This window comes from Ranitomeya variabilis, chromosome 2, assembly GCF_051348905.1.
Source record: "Ranitomeya variabilis isolate aRanVar5 chromosome 2, aRanVar5.hap1, whole genome shotgun sequence".
Taxonomy (NCBI): Eukaryota; Metazoa; Chordata; class Amphibia; order Anura; family Dendrobatidae; genus Ranitomeya; species Ranitomeya variabilis.
Genome location: NC_135233.1, coordinates 161550583 through 161561774, shown reverse-complemented (window position 1 = coordinate 161561774; position 11192 = coordinate 161550583). Strand labels below are relative to the sequence as shown.

At 45.8% G+C, this 11192-nt stretch overlaps 1 long non-coding RNA gene across 1 annotated transcript in view; it reads left to right on the top strand.

The window, feature by feature from the left end:
- Positions 1 to 2361: 2361 nt before the first annotated feature.
- The window catches only part of LOC143804728 (uncharacterized), a 51734-nt gene continuing 42903 nt past the window's right edge, over positions 2362 to 11192 (top strand). The window contains exons 1-2 of the long non-coding RNA XR_013221081.1: positions 2362 to 2609; positions 2872 to 3217. This is a non-coding gene — a long non-coding RNA (uncharacterized LOC143804728). The remainder of the gene's footprint in view (positions 2610 to 2871; positions 3218 to 11192) is intronic.

The following is an 11192-nucleotide window of genomic DNA, read 5'->3' as shown; positions in this document are numbered from 1 at the left end:
AGACAGCCCCTGATAGCAGCTGTTTCCTGTACATATCATGGTCTTCTCAGGACCCCTGCACTATTGCTGGACAGCCCCTGATAGCAGCTGTTTCCTGTACAAATCATGGGCTTCTCAGGACCCCTGCACTATTGCTAGACAGCCCCTGATAGCAGCTGTTTCCTGTAAATATCATGTTCTTCTCAGGACCCCTGCGCTATTCCTGGACAGCCCCTGATAGCAGCTGTTTCTTGTACATATCATGGTCTTCTCAGGACCCCTGCACTATTGCTGGACAGCCCCTGATAGCAGCTGTTTCCTGTAAATATCATGGTCTTCTCAGGACCCCTGCACTATTGCTGGACAGCCCCTGATAGCAGCTGTTTCCTGTACAAATCATGGGCTTCTCAGGACCCCTGCACTATTGCTAGACAGCCCCTGATAGCAGCTGTTTCCTGTAAATATCATGTTCTTCTCAGGACCCCTGCGCTATTCCTGGACAGCCCCTGATAGTAGTTGTTTCCTTTAAATATCATGGTCTTCTCAGGACCCCTGCACTATTGCTGGACAGCCCCTGATAGCAGCTGTTTCCTGTACATCATGGGCTTATCAGGACCCCTGCACTATTGCTGGATAGCCCCTGATAGCAGCTGTTTCCTGTACACATCATGGTCTTCTCAGGACCCCTGCACTATTGTTAGACAGCCCCTGATAGCAGCTGTTTCCTGTAAATATCATGGTCTTCTCAGGACCCCTGCACTATTGCTGGACAGCCCCTGATAGCAGCTGTTTCCTGTACATCATGGGCTTATCAGGACCCCTGCACTATTGCTGGGCAGCCCCTGATTGCAGCTGTTTCTTGTACATATCATGGTCTTCTCAGGACCCCTGCACTATTGCTGGACAACCCCTGATAGCAGCTGTTTCTTGTAAATATCATGGTCTTCTCAGGACCCCTGCACTATTGCTGGGCAGCCCCTGATAGCAGCTGTTTCTTGTACATATCATGGTCTTCTCAGGACCCCTGCACTATTGCTGGACAGCCTCTGATAGCCGCTGTTTCCTGTACATATCATGGGCTTCTCAGGACCCTTGCACTATTGCTGGACAGTCCCTGATAGCCGCTGTTTCCTGTAAATATCATGGGCTTCTCAGGACCCCTGCACTATTGCTGTACAGCCCCTGATAGCAGCTGTTTCTTGTGCATATCATGGGCTTCTCAGGACCCCTGCACTATTGCTGGACAGCCCGATAGCAGCTGTTTCCTGTACATATCATGGTCTTCATTTTAGGGTATGTTTCCACGTTCAGGAAACGCTGCTTGTTTGACGCTGCGCAGAGCTGCAGCGTCAAACACGCAGCGTCCAGATGTTCCAGCATAGTGGAGGGGATTTGATGAAATCCTGTCTCCACTATGCGTGGAAACCCGCACGCGGCGGCCCTGCGATTACGGACATGCTGCGCGTCTTTTCAGATCGCAGCATGTCCGTACACCTTGCGGGGACGCAGCGTCCCCGCAAGGCATATCACAGGGCGCTATGGGAGAGAGCGATCATCCCGGATGTGAAGAGTTAACACATCCGGCATGATCGCGTCCCAGAAAGGGGGCGGGGCTTAGCGCCGAGCGGCTTCGCCGCTGCGGCGATACCGCCGGCCATCCGGCCCGTGGAGACATAGCCTTAGGTTATGTGTCCACGGTCAGGTTTGCTTCAGGATTTGGTCCGGATTTTATGCAAGTAAAATCCTGACCAAATCTGCACCTGAGGTCACTGGCAGGTCACCTGCGTTTTTTCTGCAATGTAAGGACATGCTGCGTTCTTAAAAGACGTGCCGCATGTGCGTTTCCGCGGGTATGCCGCATGCGTTTTTTACTGAATAGTGGAGACGGGATTTCATTAGATCCCCTCCACTATGCTGTAACATCTGGACGCTGCGTTTTTGACGCTGCGGCTCAACGCAGCGTCAAAAACGCAGCGTTTCCTGAACGTGGAAACATACCCTAACATGAATGGAAATACAGTTGTTCTGCAGCTGATAGACTCCTTGGGGTATTTACCCTTATTTGCTTGGGCCAATGTAGGTTTGAGTTTGCTAGAATAAAATTGAAATGGCTGGTTAGTGTTAATATTGTCCAATAAAGCCTGGAGCAAAATGCCTGAAATAGCCGGAAGAGGGGACTACAACGGAGAGTGTATGCGGGTCCTGGAGCCACCTCCGTCCCGTCCTGCCAGTGCTGAGCTGACTACACCGGAGGGGACAGTGGGGCCCCGCTCCTCACCTCCGGCCACTTCACCTCAGCACTGACCTGTGTCTACAGCGGAGCTGGTAATGAGATCCTGCCTGCAACATCACCTCCGATCTAGCGCAACCCTTCTATCACGTGTCACAGTGGGCGGGGCCATGCGGTGACGTCACCGCGCTGACAGACGTCCCCTGCGTGGCAACGACTCTACGGCCACAAGTAGCGGTTGTCCTGCTGAGGTAACAGTGTCCCTGATCTTCTGTTCCCGGCGGTGCGGAGAGCAGGGAGGTACCGACAGCCGGCGGCAGAGGGCGGTGTTAGGGATGGAGGAGGAGCCCGGCCGTCACTGTGTTGGATCGGAGGAGGAGCCCGGCGGCTGCGACAGTTGGTGATTTCGTTTGCTCATTTTTTCTCCATATTGCGCCCTGTACCCTGTATGCACAGGACGTGTAATGTGCGGCTTTCTGCAGCTGCTCCTGTGCTCCCTCTACTGGTGGCTGCTGGTCGTCGGCTTGTCCCCTTTTGTACCAGGATGTACATAGTTGTAGAGTATATCATGTGCAGGATAGTAGTGATGATTGTGGGGCCCATCCTGTGTTGGGGGAGGTTGTTCTGTCACTGAGAAGCCACTAAATAAATATGTATTCCAGAGTACCAAAAATGAAGACGTATTCAAAGCAGTGAAAATAACGAATTGCTGTCCTCCTCCTGGGCTTCTCCTCTGACATCATCGCCTTCTCCTCTGACATCATCGCCTTCTCCTGTGTGACATCATCACCTTCTCTGTGACATCATCACCTTCTCTGTGACATCATCACCTCCTCTGTGACACAGCTCGATCCGCCACCAGTTGCCGCCGATCACTTGAGCAGAGCAGTCGTCTCACCGCCAGATGCCAACACAAGAGCAGCATTTTCTCCAGGCCACAGATGGAAGATGGTGATTTACTAATCTCAGGCTCCGCAGGAAAAGCTCATCACAGAGTGACAGATAAGTGTCAGTGATCTGTTCCCGTATTCCTCCCCTCCACTCTCTTCCCTGTGGGGTTACTTTCTCGAACCCCCGTACAATGGCCGCAGTACTGCAGGATACAGGGATTGCAGCAAGTGTCGGCCCTCGCCCCTGGTGCCATATCTGTTTACTGTGCGGGGGCTGTGGGAGAAATCCTAAAAGCACCGTCCCATATTACTGCCCCCATCTCTGGTCTCATTCACATACACATTGTAGCCTGGATTTGGGTTAAGAATTTGTAAGCCAAAATCAGGAGTAGGTGCAAGTGTCTGTGTACTGTATGTGTGCATGTATGCGTAGTATGTGTGTACTGTATGTGTGTATTGTATGTGTGCATGTATGCGTACTATGTGTGTACTGTATGTGTGCATATGTGTGTACTGTGTGTCTGCTTACTATCTGTGTACTGTATGTGTGCATGTGTGCGTACTATGTGTGTATGTCTGCATATGTGTGTACTGTATGTGTGCATGTGTGCGTACTATGTGTGCATATCAGCATTCTGTATGTGTGCATGTCTGTGTATTCCTGTACATATCTGTATTGTATGTGTGTACATGTCTGAATATGTGTGTACTGTATGTGTGCATGTCTGTGTACTGTCTGTGTACTATATTGTGCATATCTGTGTACTGTATTTGGGCATGTCTGTGTACTGTATTTGTGCTCATGTCTGTGTACTGTATGTGTGCATGTCTGTGTACTGTATGTCTGTACTGTATGTGTGTATGTCTGTGTACTGTATGTGTGCTCATGTCTGTGTACTGTATGTTTGCATGTCTGTGTACTGTATGTGTACATGTCTGTGTACTGTATGTGTGCTCATGTCTGTGTACTGTATGTGTGCATGTCTGTGTACTGTATGTGTACATGTCTGTGTACTGTATGTGTACATGTCTGTGTACTGTATGTGTGCATGTCTGTGTACTGTATGCGTGTATGTCTGTGTACTGTATGCGTGTATGTCTGTGTACTGTATGTGAGCATGTCTGTGTACTATATTTGTGCATGTCTGCGTGCTGCCTGTGTACTATATGTGTGAATATCCGTGTACTGTATGTGTGCATGCCTGTGTACTTTATGTGTGAATGCCTGTGTACTGTATGTGTGAATATCCGTGTACTGTATGTGTGCATGTCTGTGTACTGTATGTGTGCATGTCTGTGTACTGTATGTGTGCTCATGTCTGTGTACTATATTTGTGCATGTCTGCGTGCTGCCTGTGTACTGTATGTGTGAATGCCTGCGTACTATATGTGTGAATATCCGTGTACTGTATGTGTGCATGCCTGTGTACTATATATGTGCATGTCTGTGTACTGTATGTGTGAATGTCTGTGTACTGTATGTGCATGTCTTTGTTTAACCACAACATTTACTGAAATATTTAATCATAATTTACAACATATTATCAATCACTGTTGATCATCATGACGTCACATTCTCTTGAGTTCCTTAATTATTTGATAGTTAAACAGTAATAATTTCTTATCATAGCAAATTACAGATAAATGGGAAAGAGGAAGAAAGGGGGTGATGACTACAGATTGTTTATTTCCAATATTGTAGCTAGTACCATGCAGGGTGGATTGATTTAAATCACGCCGATTTAAATCCTGATTTAAATCACGATTTAAATCAAAAGATTTTTTTCTATTTAAATCGGATCGATTTAAATCATGATTTTAATCATGATTTAAATCACTGATTTAAATCAAAAGGTTTTTTTTAATATAAATCACGATTAAAATGAGAAGTGAGAGCAGTGCGCATGTGCGCCCATAGTTACACGGACGAAACTAGGGGCAACGATCTAACGCCAGGGTGAGGGGGGAGACCCCAAAGTAAGTAAAAATCTTTTTTGTTTTACTATATGGCAATAGGTAGGTGTTTAAAAGCAGCATGTCTTAATTGTATAAACTATTAATAGCCTCCACATTTTGTTCATACTGCCCCTTTAATTCCACACTTCTAGCTTGGTTTCACTTTTGGTTTAGTTTCTTTTTCCATTCAGTTGACATGCCCAAACTTGTTGGATAGTCAGCATCCTACAGAAACCTCTGGAAGAGCATGGCATTGTGAATGTTACACATATACAGCCTTTATTCTACTGAGTTAAACAACTCAGCTTTATCTCATGATGGAAGAACCTTTGGATGGTAAAATATTTTCCTCAAAAAGCAGTTTATTGAAAAAAATCCGATTTAAATCAAAAAAATCCGATTTAAATCAAAAAAATCCGATTTTTTTGATTTTTTTAAAAAAACATTGATTTTTATCCACCCTGGTACCATGCTATCTCTCTACATCCACAGTATTTAACCTGAATGACAGCCAACTGTCCCATTTGTTGAGGAACGATAAAATGTTATTAGTAGACGAAGCAATTCTTTTTTCAGAGAGACAATTCTCCTTCACCAATGCTATAATTTCAGGCAGGATTTTCCTAATAGCTTGCGATTTTGATTTTGCTAGCTGTGAGAATATGCACAATCACTGCCCGAAACTTGTGCGGAACTAAATCCAGGTCAATGGCCAGAAGTGCTTGCTTCTTGGTGATTGTCATTGGCATGTTGCTAATCTGGGACATTAGATGGGTGATTGCATCCCATAATTGTTTTACTCTATCGCAGGTCCACCAAATATCCATCATATCTGCATTAGCGTCACCACATCTCCTGCACACATCTGGAGAATTGCGGTAGATCAGTGCCAGTGTATATGCTGTGAAATACTACCTGTACAATAGGTTTTTTTTGCGTTTTCCAAATGATTTGTACACTTCGAGTGTGTGCCTATCATTGAGAAGTACGTCTGCCATTGACCCGGGGTGACTGTGCATTGTCGATCCTTCTCCCATTTATGAAGATACTAGATGGTGGCCCGATTCTAACACATCGGGTATTCTAGAATATATATGTATGTATATAGCAGCCACATAGTATATAGCACAGCCACGAGTATATAGCACAGCCACGAGTATATAGCACAGCCACGTAGTATATAGCACAGCCACGAGTATATAGCACAGCCACGTAGTATATAGCACAGCCACGAGTATATAGCACAGCCACGTAGTATATAACACAGCCACGAGTATATAGCACAGCCACGTAGTATATAACACAGCTAGTAGTATATAGCACAGCTAGTAGTATATAGCACAGCCACGTAGTATATAGCAGCCACGTAGTATATAACAGCCACGTAGTATATAACAGCCCACATAGTATATTGCACAGCCCACGTAGTATATAGCACAGCCCACGTAGTATATAACAGCCACGTATATAACACAGCCACGTAGGATATAGCACAGCCCACGTAGTATATAGCACAGCGAGGCAGTATATAACACAGCCCACGAAGTATATAACACAGCCCACACAGTATATAACACAGCCCACGTAGTATATAGCAATGTGGGCACCATATCCCTGTTAAAAAAAGAATTCAAATAAAAATTAGTTATATACTCACCTTCCGGCAGCCCCCAGATCCAGCCCAGGTCTTTAGCGATGCTCCTCGCGACGCTCCGTTCCCAGTAATGCCTTGCGGCAATAACCCGTGATGATGTAGCGGTCTTACGAGACCGCTACGTCATCACGGGTCGTTGACGCAATGCATTCTTGGGAACGGAGCGTCACTCCGAGCAGGAAAGGCTGGTGCGGATGACGGAAGGTGAGAATATAATGATTTTTTTTGTTACTATTTTTAACATTATATGTTTCTAGTATTGATGCTGCATAGGCAGCATCAATAGTAAAACATTGGTCACACTTACAGGGTTAATGGCAGCGTTAATGGACTTCTGAAACGCTATGTGGGCGCTGACTGGAGGGGAGTATGGAGGGGGCATTGACTGGAGGGGACTAGGGAGGGACCAATTCGCGGCCGGACAGCCTGCCGCGACCAATCAGCGACGTGGGATTTCCGTTACAGACAAACAGACGGAAGTGGAAAACAGACAAGCAAACAAACAGACGGAAGTGGACCTTAGACAATTATATAGATAGATAATTAGGTCAATTCTTGAATATCCTTTATGTGTATGTGAATAGAAGCTTTAATCACGTTTGGAGGTGTGCAAAACCCACCATAGAACATAGAGCTCTGACAAGAGAGTCTGAGAAAACGATCGGCCTTTTTCTTTCTTTTGGGAGTGTGCAGACTTATCTATATTGGGACACGGTCCCCACATATCAGCGGGGCCCATTTTTATATCGGCTATTATGGCCAAAGTGTCTTTGATAAATGAGATCTGCCTGGACTTTGGGGTGTATACAGAAACAATTGTGTAGGTTTTATTATTTATGCTGCATACCAGGATGGTACCCTCATTTTCCACAATGCTACTGTTTAATTGGAAATTGACAGTATTTTTAATTGCTAATATTACTCTTGTTTTGTCAACTGCTTGAGAACAAAACACATTTGGGAAGTTTCTATTCTGCAATCTATGTTCAGTTTTTCAATACAAGAAGGGAAACTCATGTATAGCGTCATTACAAACAGAGTGATCTATTTCAAGTGTTTATTTCTGTTAATGTTGATGGTTATGGCTTACAGCCAATGAAAACCCCAAAGTCATTATCTCAGTAAATTAGAATAATTAACAAAAAACACCTGCAAAGGTTTCCTAAGCATTTATGAAGGTCCCTTAGTCTGCTCCAGTCAGTAGGCTCCACAATTGTGGGGAATATTGCTGACTTGACAAATGTCAAGAAGGAAGTCACTGACACACTCTACAATGAAGGTAAGCCACTCTCTCTCCCACCCTCTCCCTCTCTCACCCTCTCGCTCACTCTCTCACTCTCTCTGTTACCATCTCTCACCCTCTCTCTCACTCTCTCTCTCACCCTCTCTCACCCACCCTCTCTCCCACCCTCTCTCTCTCACCCTCTCTCACCCTTTTTGTCTCTGTCTCACCCTCTCTCTCACCCCCTCTCTCTCTCACTGTCTCTCTCACCCTCTCTCTCTCACCCTTTCTGTCTCTGTCTCACTGTCTCTCTCTCACCCTCGCTCTCTCTCACCCTCTCACCCTTTCTGTCTCACTCTCGCTCTCTCTCACCCTCTCTCTCACCCTCTCTCTTTCTCACCCTCTCACCCTTTCTGTCTCTGTCTCACCCTCTCTCACCCCCACTCTCTCTCTCACTGTCTCTCTCTCATCCTCGCTCTCTCTCACCCTCTCTCTCTCTCACCATCTCACCATTTCTCTCTCTGTCTCACCCTCTCTCTCTCTCACCCTCTCTCTCACGGTCTCTCTCTCACCCTCTCTCTCACCCCCTCTCTCACCCTCTCTATCACCCTCTCTCTCACCCTCTCACCCTTTCTGTCTCTGTCTCACTGTCTCTCACCCTCTCTCTCTCACCCTCTCACTCTTTCTGTCTTTGTCTCACTGTCTCTCTCTCACCCTCGCTCTCTCACCCTCTCTCTCTCACCCTTTCTGTCTCTGTCTCACGCTCTCTCACCCCCATTCTCTCTCTCACTGTCTCTCTCTCACCTTCGCTCTCTCTCAACCTCTCTCACCCTCTCTCTCTCACCCTCTCACTCTTTCTGTCTCACCCTCTGTCTCTCTCTCACCCTCTCTCTCACTATCTCTCTCTCACCCTCTCTCTCTCACCCTCTCTCTCGCACGCTCTCTCTTACCCCCTCTCTCTTTCACCCCCTCTCTCTCTCACCCTCTCGCACCCAAATTCAAATGAGCTTTATTGGCAGGACTAAGTACATGTTATCATTGCCAAAGCATATGGTAAAAAAGAATGGGGTGGGGGGTGGGGGTGGGGAGGTATATAGAGGTCCAGAATATATCAGGCTCCTTTTAGAGGATAGGGGAGATGTCTAGGGTGGGGTATAGGAGTCCATCACATATTAGGCTCTTTAATCGGGGGATAGGGACATGTCCTAGGTGGGGTATAGGAGTCCTTGACATAGCAGGCCCTTTAGTCGGGGGATAACATGTCCAGGGTGGGGTATAGGAGTCCATGACATAGCAGGCTCTTTAGTCGGGGAATAGGGACATGTCCAGGGTGGGGTACAGGAGTCCATGACATATCAGACTCTTTAGTTGGGGGATAGGGACATTTCCAGGGTGGGGTATAGAGTCCATGACATATGAGGCTCTTTAGTCGGGGGATAGGGACATGACCAGGGTGGGGTATAGGAGTCCATGACATAGCAGGCTCTTTAGTCCGAGGATAGGGACATGTCCAGGGTGGGGGACAGAAGTCCATGACTTATCAGGCTGCTCTAAGTCTGTGGCAGGCAATGACATACTGTATTCCGATGCTATGGCCGCTGCAATTTCCTCTTCCCGCAGTATTATCGGTAGTTTCTTTTCCTCCTCCATGGAGGCAAAGTCTGGGAGGAGATCAGACAGTCTCTTGAGGTGAGTGTTCGTCACTGCGGAGTATTTGAGGCACCTCAGCTGAAAGTGGGCCTCATCCTCCATGGCCTCCTGGGGGCACTGCTGGCAGAGGCTGCTCTCTCGAGGCTTGTAGTTCTGTTGGTGCCGCCCAGATTCAATGAGTAGGCTGTGAGCACTCAGCCTGCGCTCAGGATCTGTCACTCTTTGGGGTTTTCTAGTTTCTCTAGATATTGGGTCAGTTTGTACTCCCTCTGTAGGTTCTGGTAAATCGTCAGTTTCTGGGATCTCTCTCTCACACTCTCTGACTCTCACCCTCACTCTCTCACCCTCTCTGTCTCTCACCCTTTCTCACCCTCTCTGTTTCTTTCTCACCCTCTCTCTCACTCTCTTTCTCTTTCTCTCCTTATCTGTTTCTCTCCTCTCTTTCTTTCTGTCTTTGTCTATCTCGTGTCTTTCTTTCTTTCTTTCTTTTTCTTTCTTTCTTTCTCCTTCTATATCTCTTCTCTATCACTTCTCTATCTCTTCTCTTTCTCTTCTCTTTCTCTTCGCTCTCTCTTTTTCTATTCTCTTTCTCTTCTCTTCTCTGTCTGTTCTCTATCTCTTCTCTATCTCTTCTCTATCTCTTTCTCATCTTTCTTCTCTCTTCTCTTTTCTCTTATCTTTTTCTTCTTGCTCTTCTTTCTCTTCTCTTCTCTCTTCTCTATCTCTTCTCTTTATCTTGTCTTTCTCTTCTCTTTCTTTTCTCTATCTCTCCTCCTTCTCTTTCTCTTCTCTTTCTCCTCTCTTTCTTTTCTCTATCTCTTCTCTATCTCTCCTTTTTCTCTTCTCTTTCTCTTCTCTTTCTTTTCTCTATCTCTTCTCTATCTCTTCTCTTTCTCTCCTCTTTCTTTTCTCTATCTCTCCTCTTTCTCTATCTCTTCTCTATCTCTCCTCTTTCTCTTCTCTTTCTTTTCTCCATCTCTCCTCTTTCTTTATCTCTCCTCTTTCTCTTCTCTTTCTCTTCTCTTTCTTTTCTGTATCTCTCCTCTTTCTCATGTCTTTCTCTTCTCTTTCTCTCCTCTTTCTGTTCTCTATCTCTCCTCTTTCTTTTCTCTATCTCTCCTCTTTCTCTTCTTTCTCTTCTCTTTCTCTTCTCTAACTCTCCTCTTTCTTTTCTCTATCTCTGCTCTTTCTTTTCTCTTTCTTTTCTCTATCTCTTCTCTTTCTCTTTCTTTTCTCTATCTTTCCTCTTTTCTCTATCTCTTCTCTTTCTTTTCTCTTTCTCTTCTCTATCTCTTCTCTTTCTCTTCTCTTTCTCTTCTCTTTCTTTTCTCTCTCTCCTCTTTCTTTTCTCTATCTCTCCTTTTTCTCTCCTCTTTCTTTTCTCTATCTCTTCTCTATCTCTCCTCTTTCTCTTCTCTTTCTCTTCTCTTTCTCTTCTCTTTCTCTTCTCTTTCTTTTCTCTATCTCTCCTCTTTCTCATGTCTTTCTCTTCTCTTTCTCTCCTCTTTCTGTTCTCTATCTCTCCTCTTTCTTTTCTCTATCTCTCCTCTTTATTTTCTCTATCTCTTCTCTTTCTCTTCTTTCTCTTCTCTTTCTCTTCTCTAACTCTCC